The sequence below is a fragment of the Geotrypetes seraphini genome, chromosome 8, assembly GCF_902459505.1.
Source record: "Geotrypetes seraphini chromosome 8, aGeoSer1.1, whole genome shotgun sequence".
Taxonomy (NCBI): domain Eukaryota; kingdom Metazoa; phylum Chordata; class Amphibia; order Gymnophiona; family Dermophiidae; genus Geotrypetes; species Geotrypetes seraphini.
The window spans coordinates 159,911,603-159,933,216 of record NC_047091.1 but is presented as its reverse complement, the minus strand read 5'-3'; the positions used below and the strand labels follow the sequence as shown (position 1 = coordinate 159,933,216).

At 41.2% G+C, this 21,614-nt stretch overlaps 1 protein-coding gene across 8 annotated transcripts in view; it reads right to left on the bottom strand.

Moving 5' to 3' along the window:
* SH2B3 (SH2B adaptor protein 3) overlaps positions 1-12,507 on the bottom strand; it is a 284,404-nt gene extending 271,897 nt beyond the window's left edge. For 2 of the 8 annotated variants that reach the window (XM_033955833.1, XM_033955828.1), the window contains exon 1: positions 11,413-11,799. The gene's annotated coding sequence lies outside the window, so the exon portion shown is untranslated. Of the gene's footprint in view, positions 1-11,412; positions 11,801-12,053; positions 12,319-12,339 lie in introns of those variants that run through there. The other 6 variants (XM_033955826.1, XM_033955829.1, XM_033955827.1 and 3 more) reach the window with 6 other exon arrangements.
* Positions 12,508-21,614: the final 9,107 nt, after the last annotated feature.

Genomic DNA, 21,614 nt, shown 5'->3' with positions numbered 1-21,614 from the left:
TCTCAAAAATACAGCCATTGTATCTAGTACTAAATCCACAAGTCCAAAATTCAAGTACTAGTGTATCTGATCTCAATCCTGGACTCACTCTCACTTGGATGTAGAGATGTTATGTACTTTACATCCAAGTGAGAGAGTGGGTCCAAGATTGAGATCAGATACTAAAAATCTGACTTTCAACTCAAACCAATATAAGCAGTTTATAACAATATATTTTCATTTTTGTTGCAGGAAAAAAAAAAAGTCTATAAACCTATTTACTGGTCCACATATATTGACTATTATGCATCTCTAAGTAGCAAAAACATAACCCCCTTTCTTCAACCCATCAATATTGAATTTGTAAAAAAAAAAAAAAACCAAAACCAACACAACAAACACATATATGCACAGCCATTAGCAATGGAACAGCAACCTATGGATCAATATTCAGGCAGGACTGGCACTAACTCTTAAAATTAATATTCAGCACCGCTATCCATATAGCTAGTGGTGCTGAATGTGTGTATTGAGCAGCGACTGCGCTTGCTGTTTAGTTTATGCTTGTTTAACAGAAAGCCTAGATTAAACAAAAAACTATAGGGCCCTTTTACCAAGTATGCTGAAGTCTGGGCTCAACACATTCTCATGTAGGACTTTTTTGTACACCAAGTCCAGATTTAACACTTTTTAGGGCTTTTTTGTAGGTCATATGCCAATGCTGCCATTAGTGCAGAAGACCTAAAAAAACAACCACCCCTAAACATGGGAGCACTTAGCAACATTTCAATTGGAAGTGTACTCCTGTATTAACCGCCCCCCCCCCCCTTTTACAAAGCCATGCAACAATGGCAACAAAGCCCATTAATTCCCAACGGGCTTCAGAGCGATTACTGCAAGCCACTGTGGTAATTGGCTTTGTAAAAGAGGGCCTAAGTCTGCAATGATCAGAATGTGTTAGCTGCATAGCACAGAAATATCCAGAGTCCCTTAAAAATATATCTTTTTAAATAGTAAACACTTAGACCTAGGTTCTTTAAAAAGGAACTGAAATCTGGGTGCTGATAAAAATTATCGCGAAGTGCTGTTCTATAAGTGGCCCTCAGGAGTTGGGTGCCATTAATAGAATAGCGTTTGGCACCAGGATTTAAACCAAGTAAAACCTGGTGCAAATTCTTGTGCATCTCCCATATTCTAGAAAACTGTGCACAAATTTCAGGAATGCCCCCGATTTACCCATGCCCTTTCCCATGGTTGTGCCCTCTTTTCAGATCTACATGTAAAATTTATGCACAGACCCCAGCACCTAAAGATATGCAGGCAAATTTTAAATGCCAATAACTAGCACCCAATTATCAGTGCTAACTGGCTCTAATCAATTAAATTGCATCCATATTTGTGCAATCTTAAGTGCCATATATATAGAATAAATCCGTTGTAAGCTCCTAAATTCTTTTCCCCACTCCTGATAACTATATATTTCTTATGCTCCCAAAATTAAAAGCTTTGTGAAATTCTGAATAAAAATGTATACACTCGGCCCTAGTAAATTTCTCAAACGGCCAATTTAAATGAGCATAGATCATTTGGATATTGGGCCCTGATTTGCAGTTTTACTTGTCTGATAAATATATTGGGGACCTTTTTTTACCAAAGGACATTAAGATTTTAATGGGGTTTTGGCACAGGAACACAAGACTACTGCAAAATGCATTAAAGCATTCTGCAGTATTTTGCCTTGCTTTCATGCACTAATGCCCTATTTAGCACTCAGCTCAAATCTAGACAAATGAATGGAAGACTTAAGAGAAAGGAAAAGGAGATGGGACTCAATATACCACCTCCCTATGGTTACAATCAAAGCGGTTTACATATTATATACATTATCTTATTTTGTACCTGGGTCAATGGAGGGTTAAGAGACTTCCTTTTTTTTTCTTCAAGATGACACCTGGTTAGGCTGCAAGTTGTGGTATCTCCCGCCTTCTTTTGTTTATTATTTTTGTATCCTTTTATATTACATTAGGTTATTTCATGCCTTTAATTTGGACCAATTCAACGATCATATTTAATTACCCTTTTCGCTCCAATTGAACCACACGTGCTTGGCCGTTAATGGCAGAATTCTTTATCTTATTCGCCTACTGTGTGGTGGCCGCTTTGGTGTTTTTCGTTCTCTGCCTGGGGGGTGTGGGTGATCATGTGGACAACTTCTATGTTGCGGTGTGCTGGGAACTCCTTTTGCTGCCGTGGCCGTTCCTGGGGTGCATGGTGTCAGGCCATGTTCTTTGCATTGGGGCAAAGTCTGCTTCGGGCCTCCTATCTTCTTCAGCCTGTCACACCCCTTGTCCCATGACCAGCATAATGGAAGCGATGACAAACCATGGGATATTGTGGTGAAGACAAAGGATCATTACTCTTCCCTGCTGCTGACCACAGCGTTAGGCCCTGCCCTGCATGTTGGGCGGCGTCAGCTTCGGCAGTGGCCCATTCCAGTGTCGATGCTGAGGTGCTGTTGGAGAAGGGCCTGCTGTCAGTGTTTTTGCCGTGATGCCAACCTCACATGGAGTGACATTGTTCATGACTATTGCACTGTATTAAAGTCTTATTTTTTCCTACTGACTGGAATTATATTTTACTTCGATTTTTTTAAGTTATGCTGTACCCTTGTATTATTTTTCTTGTGTTAATTTTTATTAGTATATTATATCTTTTCCTCTCAGGTATCTACTCTTCTGCTTTCTTTTTTTTTTTTGGTCGCAGGCTATGATCTGAGATGCTGTCCTTCCCTGTTTATTCATCTTTCTTCTCTTTATATATACACACTTCTTAGGTACTTTATAGCTTAAACTGTGATCCCAATTTGGGACAGATATGTGCCTTAATACTACATACAAGTGATTTTATTAATATTTAATGCTAAAATTTATCTTCTTCATTGCTGTATTACTTTTCTGTAACCACACTGAACCAAAAGGCATTTTGCGGTATATAAATAAAGACTTGTGTTATGTAATGTTGTGCAGAGTCACAAGGAGCAGCAATGGAAACCCAACCCAGTTCCCTAGGCATTAGCCATTAGGCTACTACTTCATTATAAAACTTTTAAGCTGAAAACAAATGCACCCAAATTTAGCTGACAATAGGAAACTCAGGATGTTCTGAATATTGGGACCACTGTTTTTAGCACTGGCTCCACCCCACTCTTCTTTATATGGATAATATCTGGCCTTAATATACCTGTAAAGGAAGTTATGAGTCCCTCAGTGGACAGTAAACGTTTAGGTTGTTTTAAATACTAGCCCGCTAATTTCTAACCTCCTACTCATGTCTAATCAGAATAATTTTAAATATGCCGAACAAGGTATAAGGCCTCTCAAAGCACTAAGGGGTCGATATTCAGCCACCGCCATGTTCACTGCTGGGCCGCATCCAGGCACCAGCACCGAATATCAAGGTTTCTGCAGCTCTCTTGTGCACTTAAATATGCAACACCACATAAAAAGACAGGACTGACTTATGCGGTCTGATTTAATACTAAATCTAAAGTGGTTAAGTGCTGAATATAATCACTTAACACCATAAAGTGCTGACTCAGCTCCCAGACCACCCACAAAATAGTAGCTTTAAAATTTAGCAGTTTGTGGTGATATTCAATGGCAATAACTAGATAAACAACACTGAATATCAGTGGAAGTGGTTAAACCAGCCAGGAGCAGTTTCTGACTGGTTAAATTGTTTTGAATATTGACTTCTAAAAGAACTGATAGTTGAAGGTCAATCTGTATCGCATGTTTTTTGTGTTTTTTGTTTTTATTTTACTTATACAGTAGACTTATAGAAGTTGACATAAAACATATAACCAGACAATATTATTGACTTGTCCACAACACTCTTATGTGAGCACATCATATGATCTTTTATTTCAAATAATCAGGCTATGATCATCTTAAAACATGGAATATGAAAATCAAATCTTAACGTTCAACTTGCAAGGCTATCAGCAACCAATTTTCCTAAGTTAACAACAGAAAGGCTCATTCCCATTTCCTACCATCCCTTTCACTAGCTCTGTGCTAGATCTTTTAATCTAATATCCCTTGTTTAAAAGCAGACTGAAAACTCACCTTCCTTTTTTATATAGCTTTCAATCCTTAACCCTATTCCTCTGCCCACCATCCCAGCCAACTGATTAACTGTTCCCCTTAACTATATCCATGACATCCTATTTGTCTTTCTTGGTTGTTTAGATTGTAAGCTCTTTTGAGCAAGGACTGTTTTCTTCTTTGTGACTCTGTGCAGCGCTGCACACGTCTGGTAGTGCTAAAGAAATAATTAATAGTAGTAGTAGAACATTGAATAGTATACAAGATGATGTTATTTACTTTCAAAACTAGAATTAGTGGCCAACCGGATTTCATTAATAGGCTTAATTCCTTACTCCCCTCAATGCTCTTTTCGTTCCGTTACCCAAAACTTACTCTCAATTTCCTCATTGAAATATATTAATACAATGTGATATAGTATCTTCTTAGTAACAGCCCCTACACCCTGTGGAACTCTGCACCTAACCACCTATGAGAGGATACATCTTAACTCCTTCAAGACTAATCTAAAAACATTACATTACATTGGTGTCTTCTATCCTGCCAATACCTTTCAGTTCTATGTGGTTTACAAGATTTGGCCTGGGCTTTTCCAGGGAGAATACATGGTTAATAGATGTTGCATGCGTTGGGATCTGTGGAGGGTCAATCAGGTTTAGTTTGATCATTTGACAAATTTCTTGAACAGAAAAGTTTTAAATTCTTTCCTGAATGTTTTGTAGTTGGGCGTCATAGTCAGCAGCATAGAGAGGTGGCGGTCTAGTTTTGTTCAAATATGCCTTTGGATTATAATTGTCCTTTTAAAAGGCGTTTTTAGATGCATTTTAATTTTGCATTATTATCAGTTATTTTGTCTTCCTTCCCTTTTGTTCTACCCTGCTCCTTCCTTTCTCTTTAAATATTGTAGTTCTACCATTTCTTCCTGTTTGTGATTTATTATTGTCTATTATTACTCGTCTTCCGTCCTTTTAATTTTGTATTAATATATGTTACTCTATTTCATCTTTGTAAACCCCCTTGTATTTTGATTTGAAAGTATATAAAATTTTAATGAAACTTGAAACTTGTAGTAATCTAAGTTTGTTAATTGCCTATTCAAAGGCTCAGGGGAGCCACATTTGGCAAATAACAGCATTAAAAAAAAAATACATCCATCATATATAAGAGCCAGGTCCAGCACAAAAAGTTATGACACCCCCTATGCCCTGCCCAACCCCAGGCCAGTAGTTGCCTCCTCTGATGCTATTGCCCAGTCCCAACAGGATGCAGTTTCATGGGCCAGCTGCTGCAAGGAGGGAGGGCCAATATCAATATCAAGGAGCAGCATCAGAGGGAGGAGCGAGTTCCCTCGTCCGATGCAGATGTTGCCCCCCTCCTTGTGGTTACTGGCCTATGAAGCCACAAGGCAGCAGAGTCTGAAGAGGGAGGAATTAGAGTGTTCAAGCCATCTTGTAGCTTAATTTATGGGTCAGCGATGTAACAGTCCATGGGCATTTGGCGTGCTTCAGCGTCAGTGTCCTGGGCCAGAGCCTCACCTTGTCTATAGGTTAAGCCAGCCCCGACATTGTCCTGGCCCAGAGCCTCACCTTGTCTATAGGTTAACCAGCCCCGACATCGTCCTGAGCCAGAGCCTCACCTTGTCTATAGGTTAAGCCAGCCCCAACAAAAGCCATATACTTTTTTTTTTTTTTTGCATTTTAAAGACTTTATTGAAAATAGAAAAAATCAGGAACAAAAATCTCCAAACAATCAACAGCCAATGTACAAACTTAAAGCCATATATTTTAACTGTAAATATAAGCAATATACAGTGTCATAAAAGTGAATATGCTAAAGAAATGTCAATAAGATACTTCTGAAAGAAAAAGAAAATGCAAGTCTGTACTACACTACCAATGCAGTGATATCTAATAAACACAAATATCCTATTTTATTAGTTTAGCAAAAACAGCAAACTGGTTCTCATGTGTCCCAACACAATAGCCTTTTTCCAGTTTAAGAAGTTATCTTTGCGCATATTTTTAAAGCATAAAAATCTCAAATGTGCCATTAATAGTTATCACATTGCTAGACTTGTGCAGACCAGCATCTTTTAAATATAAGTTGAACATCTCCAGACATGTACTATAATTCACAACACCTGCCAATAATATTGTGGCATTCTTTGCTCCTTGCAAAGCCTGCACATTAAGATATTAAAATTTAAAAAAAAAATAGCATTTGCTACTGCTTTCACCCCAAAAATGAATCGGACAAGAACTCCAATAATAATGGGCTCAGTTAAACATCACAGCTGTTATTTTAAAGACTGTTTTATTACCCTACTTATTACACAATATTGAGTTACATGAAATTATGTTTAAAATTAGCTTTTAAAATTTAACCTGTAGGGCTTGATGAAGCAAATAAAGCATCTTAGGTTTCAGTTTAAGTTTTGATTCTTGGGGCCTGTTGGTGCAAAGGTCAAGTTCACAGCCATCATACAACAGTACCAACCGGCTGAGTAAAGCATGCACTGTGCTGGGTTCTAAGGCAAACCACACCTCAGCAAGAAAGCTGCAACTACAATGACTGGGCTAGATGGGCAGAAGTTAAAATTGGAAACCCCCACCTCCCCTACTTGACTACATATTTATTTATAAATTTATAACCCACATATCCTAAAATTCTAAGTGGGTAACAACATACCATCCATAATAATATACTAATCTTACAACATAAAATCATTAGATACACAAAAAACATTACATACTAATATTCCAAGCACCATTGCTCTAGTAATGACTTGTTTTGATGTCAGGGACGCGGCAGAGGAAATCGGGGCAGTGGAGGCCCGCGAGGTAGCGTGTTTGGAGTGCTGCGGACGCTGCTGGAGCTGGGAGGTTTGTGGCCGTCTTGCAGTGGGAGGGGAGGGTGGAAGGGTCAACAGGGGTTCTGGTGTGCCGGGGTGGGGTGGGGGCGGCGACGACGACAAATTGCCTTACAGGAAAATAAAACCCTAAGCGCGCATGGCTTTAGCATGCAAGAAAACCCACATAAGGATTTGCTTAGGCCACTTTTTACCACAGCTTAGTAAAAATGCCCCATGAAGTCTTGGGGCATTTTTACTAAGCTGTGGTAAAAAGTGGCCTAAGCAAATCCTTATGTGGGTTTTCTTGCATGCTAAAGCCATTTTCACAGTAGCAGATTTTTTTTTTATTGCCATGTGCTAATGTTGCTGCATGGCCATAAAGAAAAAAAAAAAAAGTTTACCACCATGAGCACTTCTTACAAGATGGGTAGCCTTAAGCAGTAACAGCTCATGCTCTATCCATACACTAATTAGTACAGCTACATTTACCACACACTAACTGATTTAACACATGTACACCCATTCCCTGCTCCATAACGCACCTGTCAAAATATTTTAGAACATGGTTATCAAGCATACATTTGGTAGTTACCACAAAATGCCATTTTAAGCCGCATTAGGTGTTCTTTAGTGCCCAGCACAACCAAGTCATAAGACCTTCATACGATAAGCAAGATTTCAATTCCTCAAACACATTGGCTTATCTGCTTCTTAAAACAAAGCCACTGTGACACATATTCATAAAGCCTGGGACAATGAAATAATGGAGTCCGAGATGGTGTTTCTGAGGATTATATAAAGAAATTCTTAGAGGAGAACCAGAAATTGAACAAAAAGATATTTGTTCTATTGATTACACATTCATTTAAAACATTTACTGCATTAAACAAACCAAACTGCTTTCTTCCTCTTGTCGATGTCATCAATAGTGAGCCCATTACCCTCCAAAATAAAAAAAGAGAGAGAAAGAAAAATCCCACAAATGGCAGGAAATAGGAAATAAAAATTTTGGCCTAATGCACAACAGGCTAGCTTTTCTAACACATCTACTTGTTTTAAAATTGGTCTTATTTATATCCAGCAAATTAAATTATTGAGCCAGAGGATACCTTCCACATCAAAAAGTTCCTCTTTATGGCTCGAGCTGATGGCTATTTATTATCTGGATTTATTAACTGGCATTTTCATAAAGAGATCCACCCAAAGAGGTTTATAATACATTGAATAGTAATCAAGCCCTCAACTATTTTTTCCTATTTGTCCCTGCAGGCTCACAATCCAAACTACAGTACGTACCATCCAGTGTTGTATAGTAACTATTTAAGACAGGGGTGCCAAAAAGGTTGATCCCGATCGACCAGTCGATCCCAAAGGCAATGCGAGTCGATCACAGAGCCCATTCCGGGCTCCGCGATTGATTCGCGTTGCCTTTGCATTCTCTCTGTTCTGACGCCACAACAGGCCAGCAGTGATTATAGAAGTGCCAGGCAAGCCAGCCTCCCCCACCCCCATCCCCACCCCCGACATCAAAATTGATGTCAGGGGGAAGGCTGCTGACCTGTTGTGGCGTTGGGAAACAGGGAGAACTCGGCAGCAATGTCGGCGGTGGTTTGGAGGCCTGTTCCCAGATGTCAGCGGTGGCTTGGGGGCCTGTTTCCAGACGACAGTCCGGGTGGTGGCTTGGGGAGAAAAAAAGGAGGCGGCAGAAAGACAGATAGGGAGACAAAAAGAATGGAAGGGGGGGCATGGAGACAAAGAAAGAAAGGGGCAGGGAGACAGAAAGAAAGACAGCAGAGAGAAAGAAAGTAAGAAAGGGGGGCAGGGAGAGAGGAAGGAAAAGTGGGAGGTAATGGAGTATGTAAGGTGGCAGGGGGCAGTCAGGGAGAGAGGAAGAAAAAGTTGGACTCATGGAAGGACAGAGATGTTGGTTGGGGAATGGAATGAGGTCTGGAGGAGACGAAGCATGCAGGAGGCAGAAAGGAGGAAAGAAATATTGCATGCACAGTCAGAAGAAGAAAGTGCAACCAGAGACTCATGAAATCACCAGACAACAAAGGTAGGAAAAATTATTTTATTTTCAATTTAGTGATCAAAATGTGTCCATTTTGAGAATTTATATCTGCTGTCTATATTTTGTACTAAGGCCCCCTTTTACTAAACTGCAGTAGTGGATTTTAGCACAGGGAGCCTATGAGCGTCAAGAGCAGCGCGGGGCATTCAGTGCAGTTCCCTGCGCTAAAAACTGCTATCGCAGTTTAGTAAAAAGGGAGGGGGTATATTTGTCTATTTTTGTATAGTTGTTACTGAGGTGACATTGCATATTTTAAAGTCATCTGCCTTGACCACTTTGGAAAAAAAAAACAAATATAAATGATAATTAACATTTTCTGTAGTACAGTGTGCTTTTTAAAATTTTATTGTTGGTAGATCATTTTGACTTGGTCACTTTAAAAGTAGCTCGCAAGCCAAAAAAGTGTGGGCACCCCTGATTTAAATTTAAGACATCCATTACATCCTATGGGCATCTTAGCATGTGCTAAATCGGTTAGCACACCTTAATAAAAGGACCCTTAAATATAACGAATTACTGTATTTAAGTAAAAGTTTTAATATTGTTACTTGTAAAGAAGTACAGAACATTTGTTACTTTTACTGAAGTAAATCATTTTGCCAATTTTTACTACTTTTACCTTGTTACATTTGATACTTGCAGTTAAAAGTAAAAAGAAACGTGAAAGGAAGATATAAATGACAATTCCTCAGTAAGCCCAGTGAAACAGCAAAACTGGGAACAGGATTTTGCTATTGCAAACCTTCTCATTCAAACTGGATCATTACATCTTAATAAGATCAGTGGAGTTACCACACAACCTTAAAGAGAAAGTGACAATAGCATGAAGTCTTTAGGGATCCTTGTTTTAACTCCCGCGGACCTCATGGATCCCACTCATCCCCAAGGTGAGCAGATTTTTAAGAGCATGCAGTTAAGATCCGTGAGGTCCATAGGGTCCGTAATGTCCGTGTTTTACCCAGTCCGCCACTTAAAGCTGTAGCAATTCTTGATAAACAGACATTGTAGTTACCGTATTTTTACTCAAAAAGAATTACCATATGTTAGGCACTTTTTATTCTTGAGTACATTTTTTGTTTTCCATTATACTTTATTTTTATTTAAATATGCATTTACTTTTACCAAGTTTTCTGACCTAGTATTTAAACAAACTGGTACAATGAAAACAAAAACACGTTTCTAGAGCCTATGCCATTTGTCCTCAACACTTGTGGGGGGGAAAATGATAGATGCAAACTTTCAAGGACCACGAAGGTTCATGAAATGCATAAAAGTCTAGTTCTGGCCACCACAAACACTACCACTGGACCTCAGTATTTCCAAACAAAGTACGGAACATTCAGTACCGCACAGCACACGTGCCTTTCGTTTTATTATGGAACAGTAATGAGACCTCCACGTATTTGCAAAGTCTTTTAACGCGCATAATATCCTTTTTTTCCCCCTTAAAGAAAATTCTGCAAACTCCCATTTTAAAATAAAACAGTGACACTACAACCAAAATCTTCTGAACGAAAGTTGAATAGGCCCAGTTTAAAGGAAAACAGAGCCGTGAATTGGTGGTGGTGGTGGTGGTGGTGGTGGGGGGGGGGAGATTTAGAGCACGAAACGTGTCGACAAAATTGCTTTTCCTTCAACAAATCCACTCGATCGTTCTAACAACATTCCATGAGAAAATATACAGGGACTGGTGAGAAATTAGAGCTATTTCAACCCCCTCCCCCCCCCCCAACAAAACGCCCCATGAGAGTTTTAGTACATCGTTTTGTTTTTGCAAAACTTGGAAACTCTTCCCACCCCCGGAGCTCGATGAAAAAGTCGCTTGGGGTCAGATACAAAGGCGCTGCTCCCTACGCAGCAATAAATATCCGCGCAAGCTTTCGCTTTCTAGCAAGGGACTGGGGGGGGGGGGTTAGTGGTAGAGGCCCCTCCCAGGCAAGGCAACTAGCCAGCCAGAGCCTAACTGTGACAACCCCCCCCCCCCTTGAAACAAACTTCCACTGCGGAACTCAATCCACCCCCTTCCTTTATTTACACTCGCCTCATTTAATTACTGCTCCGCAACCTCCAGCGGGTGCACGTGGGGGGCAGACGCTACCGGGGTGGGGGTGGGGGGGTGTAAAAAGATCGCGGCAGCGCGCGCCCTGCCCCGTAAGCCTGCACGAAGCGCGAGTCAGTGAGCGCACGCAAGTAAGCGCGTGGCACTCAAGATTAGAGGGGGGGGGGGGGGGAGACAAAACAAAACAACCAAACTTATAAACCACAGCGATTTTTGTTTCATGGGACCCGTCACCGTTTCTAGCGAGGAGGGGGGGACGACGACGACGACGACAGCAAAAGCCTCCTGGCTTCATTCTCCCGACCCCCCCCCCCTCCTTTGAGCAGCCAGCAGAAAAAGAGTTTACCTGCGGGAGAAGCAGCCACTCGTCCGTTCACCCATGTTGCCTCAAGCCCATACTTTTCTCTTCTTTTTTTTTTTTTTCTCCTCTCACAAGCGCTTCAGGAAGGAAACCCGGGCGCGGAAAAACGTTCGGTTCTCATCATTTCCGCCAAGAAAAGTTTTTGACAGTTGAATGAAAAGCTGACCAAAAAAAAAAAAAAAAAACCCCCAGTAAGAACGACACCCGTTCCTCTAATGGGCCAAAAATAAAAAGAGCGTGAGAGAAAGTGAGAGGGAACAAGCGCTCCTGCTAGAGCTTGGGAGAAACGGTTCGCCGAAGCCGCCCCCACCCCCCTCCCTTGACTGCGGCGCTAGCGTTAAAAGCCCGTGTGTAGCCCGGCGCTGTGGAATCCTGTCATCGCTCCTCGTGCCCTTATGTAAATGGAGGGGGCGGGGGGATGGGACAGTGACGTTCGGCTCATTTCCATTCTGCTCTCTCGTGCCGTCCTGGGCGCGCGGCCGCAGGGTGGATGGAGGAAGCCCCGGGCTTTCTCAGCGTCTCGGGCTATACGGTCGCCGGAGCAGTGATTTCTTCCAACAGGAGGGGGAGGAGGGGGGGGGCAGAGAATCTTTTGAAAAATAATAATAAATCATCATCTTTCTTACCTCAAACTTTCGAGCGTGGTTGAATGGCACAGAAAAGTTCCGCGTACTCAAGGCTGCAGCCCGCCTTAGGCGAGCTGGAGAGGCTCCTGTTGCGCCGAGTGCTCATGTCAAATTGTTAAGGGTACAACCCTCACCCGAGTGCAAGCAAGGCTCCAGGTGCAAAACGTCCGGAACAGCACGGCGATTTTGCAGCCACGCTGTTGACTAAACGGTGCATCCGTATTCTGCAAGATTTACTTCGTGTGCGAGAGACTTCGAAATAGATGAATCATTCATTCAGTTTTACCTGTTGTGGCTGCTGTCTGACTTCCTGCTTGCTTCTCTTTGGTTGACTGCCAAAAAGTTCATTTCTTTGACACGCACAGTTACTATCGAGAAGGGCGGAGAGCACCCAGCTTCATGTTCAGGGCAGGTTTAATTCGTCGAGGGCCCCTAGGCACACAAGTACACTGGGCCCCCTGCCCCACCCCCACCATGCAGACGCTGCGTCGGAGGGAAGCTTTGGGCAAGCAGCACCGCTTATACAATTACAGTTCCCGTTGCCTTTCTTACCCGTGTTGCTTGCTTGTCTTACTTTCCATTGATGGGGGGGGGGTGGGGGGTGCCCACATTGCCGATTGAGGGGGGAGGTCGCGTTGCCGATCGATGCTGGAGGGGTCCATTACCGTTTGGAAAAAAACAATATTGATGCCTTCCTTCATCGGGCCCCCCTGACCATTTCGGGCCCTAGGCACGTGCCTACTTAGCCTATTGGTTAATCCTGCCCTGCTCATGCTTTAACTCGTCTTCCAGTATGTCCGGTGCTCATGCTTCTGCATCAGACCCAAGTGGGTTAGTTTTGCACATGTCACTGACAGTGTGTGTGAAGTTTAAGTTATCTGCTTTGGAGTCATCTTGAGTTTTCCAAGTTTTTGTTTCAGGGGAGGAGGTCAAGAGAAGCACAGGTGTACTAATTTGTGCTATTCGTTAGAAAACAGGCAGGCCTTCAAGATGCTAGTCAACATTATTTCACCTAATTTCATTCGTGTCTGAAGACAGTTGCTCTATGACTTTGAAGACTATACCCAAAGAGAAGAAATTTGTGATATTGACACTAAGGGGCCTGTTTCGTAAGCATATGGGTTTTGCTGCACAGTAGATAGTAACAGGCACAAAAACAACAACGAAAGAGACCAGATGATGCTCAATCCCTTTTATTGTAAAACAGACTCGACACGATCGTGTTTCAGCCCAAGAAGGCCTGCCTCAGGAGTCTTGGTGTCGAATGGTAAAACCAAAGATGTGTCAATCCAGATGTCCAAGTATTGCAATAAAAATACACACACACAAAAAAAAAGACCATAGTGTTGGCTAACAGCAAATGCAGCAAACAACACATGAAAATGACAGTAGATAGTAACAACATGGCCACGACGTGAGGAGGCAATGCAGCTCTATTTAAAGATTCCTCAAGAAGCAGCGTCTCATAATTTAAACCTGCTCAGACACAAGTCTACCTTAAAAAAAAAAAACAACAATCCCAACCACCTCAACATATATCAGATCCTGCAAAATGTTCTAAAACCCGATATGATATTAAAACAAACTAAAATTATATTAAAGTTCTTTAGGTCACCTCAATAAGGCTAACACACAGTCCCTCCACTGCAAAACACTATGCACAAACTTGTGCAAAAACACACTTAAAACCTTACCATGTGCCCTAACTGCACTAACTCTCAGGACTCAAACAGCGACATTTTTATTATACTAGACTCTAAAACACCAAATACATTATCCTAATGAGAGAACAGAACAAATGAGACTGCTACATACTAGCGGAATTCCACACCTAAATCATACACACAAAACATAGATAGACCCTAAACAAATATGAAATGAGATATAATAGAGATATAAAGAACAACAACAACAAAAAAGCCCCCTGGAAATCTCAATGTCAGACGCTGCATGTATAGTATATTAGAAATAGAAACTGAGAGACAAGATTTTCAGTTATACATTTCCCAAAGCCAATACATTTAAGTTAATAAATTCAGAATTAAATACGTTTTTCTGCCTTTCTGTTTGCTTTGGTCCCGGTGTCTCCTCTCTGCTTTCACAGTTTCTCTTCTCTTTATGGAGTCTTCTGTCCATTTGACATTTCTTCTCGCTTCATGTCCATTATTCATCTTCTCTCTGTACCATCATCTGTCCTATCTAGCATCTCCCCTTTGGTTCCTTGCCCCTATCTTCTCCCCCATATTGAGCATCACTCTGTCAGTGACCCTTTCTTCTACCTTCTGAATCCATATCCTTTCCCTATGTCTAGGACAGGGGTGTCAAAGTCCCTCCTCGAGGGCCGCAATCCAGTTGGGTTTTCAGGATTTCCCCAATGAATATGCATGAGATCTATTTAGCATACAATGAAAACAGTGCATGCAGATAGATCTTATGCATATTCTTTGGGGGAAATCCTGAAAACCCGACTGGATTGCATACAATGAAAGCAGTGCATGCAAATAGATCTCAAGCATATTCATAGGGGAAATCCTGAAAACCTGACTGGATTTTGGCCCTCCAGGAAGGACTTTGACACCCCTGGTAGAATCACATCTCTATGCCTCTCTCACCTCCCCTGTGTATCCAGCAATGCCCCTCTGTATCCCTGTTCCTTTGCTCTTTCCCCATTTAGCATCTTTTCTCTGTCCTTCCCCATATCCATCTTATTTCCCCTTCTTACTAAGTGCTGCTCCTCAGCTGTTCCTAATCCGTATTTCTTGGTGGTCCAGTGGCAAGGAGGAGGAGCTTTTCTACTCATACTCCATCTGGTTCCAGGTTCCCTTGTTGGAAGCTCTTTCTTCCTCCTGCACTTTTGACCTCAGGGCCCTGACACTTTTCTTATGGTCTAGCATACATACCTCCCTCCATTCATCCAGTATCTCTTTCTCACTCTTCTCCCCTGGCCTGTACTTTCTCTTCCCCTCACTATCAGCGAGTAAGCCAGGTTGGCCCCAGGCCTTCCCTCTGTGGCATCCTGCCCATATGGCAACAAGAAGTTGTATTAGAGAAGACAAAATGATGCAGAATGAAGGCCCTAATGTAATTCAGAAACAACCTGGCTTAATTGCTGCTACTGCTGGTGATGGAGCACAAGTTTGGTGAACTTGGGGAGGGGGGCGGGAGGGATAGAGAAGGAAGCAGGGAGAGATTCTGGACCTGACAGAGGTGGGGAAAGGAAGGGAAGTGAGAGAGATGCCAGCCATGAGGGGGGGGGGGGTTAGAAAGCAGGATCACAAAGAAAATGTAGAAAGGAGGACCCTTTGGCATGTGAGCTGGAGGAGATGCCCAAATGCATGCGTCACCCACTTAATGCATATGACTTGGTATATCCAGTATTGGGAAATTGTTAAATTTTGCATATTAGTGGTAGCTCAAGGCAGGTTACATTCAGGTGCAAGCAGATATTTTCCTGCTTCAGGAGAGCTTAGAACTGTGTCTCTCAAACCGTTTGCCAAGGCACAGTGGTGTGCCCTGAAGGGATTCCGGATGTACCATGAGAAATTCCAGAATTTTTCTTTATTTTTAAAAAAAAATTCCCTTCATAAGTGTACACTAGAATAGATGACGTACGTCCCACAAACATGCTACAACCGCCCAGACAAGCATCATTCTTTGACATGATTGGTCCTTGAAAACTAATGGCAAGCAATTTGATTTCTATTTTTTATGCAGTAGTGATACTAACTTGAGCAACAAAGCAACCAAGGCTTTGTTACCACTTGGATCTTCTTATCTTTGCCAACTTGGATTTTCAGCTCTGATAGAAATTAAATAGGAAAAAATAAGAGAACAACTGCAAATGAACGGTGTTCGACTATCAAGCTGCATTTTGAGTTAATTTGCACTCAAAACAAACACATCCTTCGCATTGATTAGTAGTTGCAAAACCCACAGAAAATTCAATGTGAGAGTTATTTATTTAAAGTTCTTTAAGCAATGTATGGGTAATTGTAACATTGGTGAAACTAACTCCCCCCCCCTTTTACTAAACTGCGATAGCGGTTATTAGCGCAGGGAGCTGCGCTGCTCCCAACGCTCATAGGAGCTCTATGAGTGTCAGGAACAGCGCAGAGCATTCAGTGCAGCTCCCTGCACTAATAACCGCTATCGTGGTTTATAATAATAATAATAATAATTTATTTCTTATATACCGCTATACCGTGAAGTTCGAAGCGGTTTACAATAAAGATACATTTGACAGTACATGGGATAGAAACGGTTTACAATAAAGATACATTTAGTCAGTACATGGGATGCAAGTGGTTTACATTAAAGATTCATTTTGTCAGTACATGAGATACAAGTTACAGTAAAGATATATTTTGTCAGTACATGGGATACAAGTGGGTTACAGTAAAGATATATTTTGTCAGTACATGGGATGCAAGTGGGTTATAATACAAGTGGTTTACTATCAAGGTGCATTTTGTCAGTGTAAGGGATACAGGTATGATCTACGATAAGAAAAAAAATTTGGAAGGGCGTCAAAATTGTTGGAGTTGCTCCGAGGGATGTGCTGAGAGTTTCCTACTAATTGAAGAATTTTCCTTAAATTGCGAGACTGTCACTTGCAACTTTTCACCAAAAAGACTTGTCTCCCAAGCAGGGCGAGACTGCCAGTCTATCTTGAAGGTCTTCTCTAAGAGCTGACACTCCAAGCCATGCTGTGCATCTAGCTGCTATGGCCACCGCTACAATTTGAGAAGTCATGTCATAGGCATCATAGTTGGATTTAATTAAATGGTAAGAGGATTCTTGAAATGCAATGAGAAAACTTGGTATTGCTTCTGGGGAAGCATATTCTAGCTATGGTAGAATAGAATGTTGAAAATGCTGAATTTGTAGCTGGTGAGCTATGATCTTGGATGAGAGCATAGAACCTTGCTAGACCTTGCAACTTATGAAGTCAAGGAAATGATGGTCTTTTCCTGGGGGAGCACTTAGCACAGTTACTTACCGTAACAGGTGTTAGTAAAAGGGGGGTTAGTTTCACCATTGTTACAATTACCCATACATTGCTTAAAGAATTTTAAATAAATAACTCACATTGAATTTTCTGCTGGTTTTGCAATTTTATAATTTCAAGTATAATGTGCCATAAAAAAACATTTGCTCCATTTAGTGCGTCAGAGCTAAAATGATATGAGAGACACTGGCTTAGAAACATAGGACTGGATTCACTTACCAATCCGATCCGTGAGCAATCCGTGGCAGGCCGACTGATCCACAATGCGTCCTCATGCAATTGGAGGCAATCGACGGCACGACCCACACCAACCGCTCAGATTGCTGCAGAGCAATCCTGACGAATGCGCACACTATCTTCTTTGCGCATGCGCTTGCTCTCCATGAACCCGGGGCTTATCTAAACTTTTTGATTTTTAATTTTAGACTTTTCTCCCGAGCCCGTGGTTTTAACCCATTTCTGGTCCTCTTGATGACCCTCACTCAGTTTCGCCACTTATCTACCTTTCCCTTCTTTCTATTTCCCCTGATAACCATAGCATTTCACCCCTCTGATTCTTGACCCCTCTTGGTTCAAAACAAGCTATAAGTCCTTTCCCTAAATGGAAGCCCCACCTATATGCACTATACCCACCCAGCCCTGTCCATGGACCTCCCCAGGCTTCCCCTTCAGCCCTGGGATTTTCTGTTGGAACAGAGATAGAGCAGTTCCTTTTCCACTCTTGCCCTGTCAGCTCCGAGTCTCAAAATTAATTCTTGTCGTAGTTTGTGCAAATCAAACCCCATCTGAAGATACTAACCCAAGCTACGTAACTTATCTAGTACCAAGAAATACAGTCTAGTCCTGGAAAAAATGACAGAAAAATATAGAGCTAGTCCTACTCATTTTAAGTGCTACTGTCCTAACAAGAACTTCTAAATTTGCCATCCATGTCTCTGATACCTTATTACCTCTTGAAGGAATCATGTTGCACAGTGCTAAGAGCAGGGATCAAAATCATATCGAGCCTGTGGTGTAAATTTCACCTAGTACTGGTGGTGAGGAAGAAGGGATCATTTGCAGTCAATCCTAGAATCTCTAAGATGGACCCTTCATTCTAATGTATGTTAATGTATTCAGCATACCCTGTTTTCAAGAGGTGGTTCAGTCCTCTCATAGCATGCGCAAAGGAAAAGCATTTTGAGACACCAATCAGAAGAAGCGTACTCTTGGCTAGATGGGACAATGCTTGTGGCCCAAAGAGATCAGAGTCCCAACACAGCTTAGGGGCATTCTCTACGGCAGGGGTGTCAAAGTCCTTCCTCGAGGGCCGCAATCCAGTCGAGTTTTCAGGATTTCCCCAATGAATATGCATGAGATTTATTTGCATGCACTGCTTTCATTGTATGCTAATAGATCTCATGCATTTTCATTGGGGAAATCCTGAAAACCCGACTTGATTGTGGCCCACAAGGAGGGACTTTGACACCCCTTCTCTACAGTAAAAAAAAAAAAAAAATGCTGTATAGCTAAAATTATTGACTGGACTGCCTCCCATATATTAAAACTGAATACTGGTTAAACAAATATTTTAAGGTCTGGGAAATATGAAGATCTATTACCCACTACTATACTACTGGTTTCAGGGGAACTTTTTATCAATTAATTGTTTGGATAAAATGTTAGTACTCCTAGATCACACTTTGTCCTCTGAACGTCACATAAATTATGTACAAAAAATAGTTGGATGTTTTTGCATTCATACACAGAAAGCATAGAGTATGTTCCATCTATGGCAGTGGTTTGTTGTCTCTGAAATGCAAATATAAAATTAAGGGCAGATCTAAAAACTTTATGGCTTTGTGCATTTCATAAAATGTGCCATTCTTGTTTAGGACTCTTTGGAGTTACAGTGCTTGTCAGCAGGGAATAGGGGTGGAGCCTTGAAAAAACGATTTAAGCGAAACATGTCGGCTTTGACATCCCTAAACGGCATTGACATCTCTAGCAGAAACTACTTAATTGCAAGCTCAAGCTAAGTATTAGCTTATTGAATGAATAAATAGAGTGGAAATTATATAAACAAATTAAATATTAAGCTCTTGTTAAGGGATAGTAAAAATAGACCCAGTGACTAGCTGACACTATGAGAAGTTTGAGTTCTGAGTGGTGGCGCTGAGGGCCTAATAAGACTTAACAAAGGTTGCTGTTTGTAGCTGGAAAAAGTTATTCTGGCTTAATTGTGAGCTTGATTTTGTATGTGCATTTGGGAGACAACAGACCCCTAATACAGGTGACATGCTGAAAGATATCCATGTCAGGTCATTTGGAGACCAGATGAATTGTGATGTCTCACAATGAAACCTTGGAATGAAAATATTTGGTTTCCTTGGCTACTTTCTCTACTCATCTTGGTTTGTCATCACTATTTCTATAAGATTATCCATGGTCTAGTACTTATTCAGTTATCGACTTTGATTTCTATTCTTCCTGGAAGATGCACTTTTAGATCTTTTAGATTGCCTTCTACTGAATTTTATTTCTTTTTAAATTTGTCATATAAAAAAGCAACAACACATTAGAAGGTCCTTTCCTATTTCAAGTGGCCCAGGTCTGGAATAATCTTCCATTGTCGGTAAAACAATACTCCTATCTTTCTTTTAGAAGACATTTTAAAACTTGCATATTACAAAAATATTTGGGTTGATCTTACTTTCCTCTCTTTTCATTGTTTTATACATTTTTTGTTACTATTATCAACATCTTTTTGTAAGCCACTTTGAACCTCTTTAGAAATTTGCAGGTTATAAATGTTCAGAATAGATTAGATTAAAAAAGTGGCAAAGCCATGGGCACCCTGCCAAGCCATGCCAGCCAAAGAGGTTTCCTCCATGAATCCCACCTTTGATGTCTGAGCAGCACTTAAGTCATCAGATTCACCTCAGTCTTTGATGCTGGCTCTCGTTTATGTTCAGTTCAGCAACTGAACTGAGCATGTGCAGGAGTGCCAACATCAGTGGCTAAAGAGTACTACTGACTCGACACAACTCAGCTAGGACTCATGAAGGAGACCTCTTTGGCTGGCAAGGCTTGGCATCTCTGCCAGCAAAGGTATGTCTCAAGATTGCAGTTGTGGTGACGGTGGGGGAGGAGGGAGAGGAAGAAAGTAACTGGTTCCCTCAATCCACCTTTGCCCCTCCCCCCCCCTTCAAATGCACTTCTGGCTATACCCCTGGATTAAAGCTCTGGAGGGAAAATATACATCTGGTGGTTTCATGTCAGCCATCTTAAAGTCTTGGCTCCAGGAAGCTGCAGCTATGTTACTAGGTCAACTTCCAAGTATGTCACAAAACTCGTGCAACATACTATAAACATATCCCTATTTCACATTTAATGAACCTCAGCGACACTACTCAAAGCTCAAGCTTTATCATTGCTTTAAGCTTCACGTGCCAAATCGTCATTGGTTCTCATCTCTTCCCATATAACAATGGTTAAAGTTCTATTTATATTTTATAATAGTTCTATCTTCTTATATTCTTAAATTTGATATTGCTTAACTTAATTCTTGTGGTTTCAATGTTGGGGATATGTTACTGCCGACATGTTTCACCTACACTTTTTCAAGGTTTTTCCCCTGTTAACCACCATTCTCTGTAAGCATTCTTTAGGTTACTAGGTGGCAGGTCTGCATCACAAGTACATTCTTAAGTTGAAACAATTTTTATTGATGACAGTGCAATAAAACAAAGATTACAATCACTGCCAACCAGGCAAAGAGCAATGCCTTGAACTCTTGTCAACCAACAGCGTCATCATTGGATATTTGTCCCCTGGCGATTTTTAAGTGTTTAGGGAGAAAGCTTATTCCGGGAATTACGACTTTGATGAATCTTAGTCTACAAGGGGTGGGGGGGGGGATCGTCACTAAAATTTTAATGATTGCGACAGTTAAGCCAATTGTGAATGATAAAAAGTTGGAAGTACCAGAAATTAGTAATTTTCATCCAATATCTTTGTTGCCTGAATTGGCAAAAATTGTTGAAAAGTTGGCCTATAGACAGCTAGATCAGTTCATTCAAGATAAGTGCATTTTTTACATACATCAATATGCTTTTCGTCGTCATCATAGCACTTAGACCTCATTGGTCTCAGTGCTGGATGAGTTGCGAAGGGGATTGAACAATGGAGGCCAATATTTAGCTATTTTTCTTGATATTTCGACGGCTTTTGACATGCTGGACCATCTGATTTTATTAAATCGTTTAGAAGCGTGTGGAATTACAGGATTGATTCTAGCTTGGTTTCAGTCACTTTTGTTAAACAGTGAATGGTGAAGTTTCTCACCGTAGTATGTTGTTGACAGGTGTGCCTCAAGGTTCAGCACTTTATGCTGCCCTTTTCAATCTACTCCTTCTCTCTCTATGTAAGCTGCTGAAGAGTTCCGAGGTCAGGTACCAGCTTTACGCTGATGATATTCTACTCCTACTACCTGTTAAGGGGAACTGGAAAGAAATGGAGGAACGACTGCAAGTAGTGATGACGAGTGTGAAGGAATGGATGGAGAGTAACAG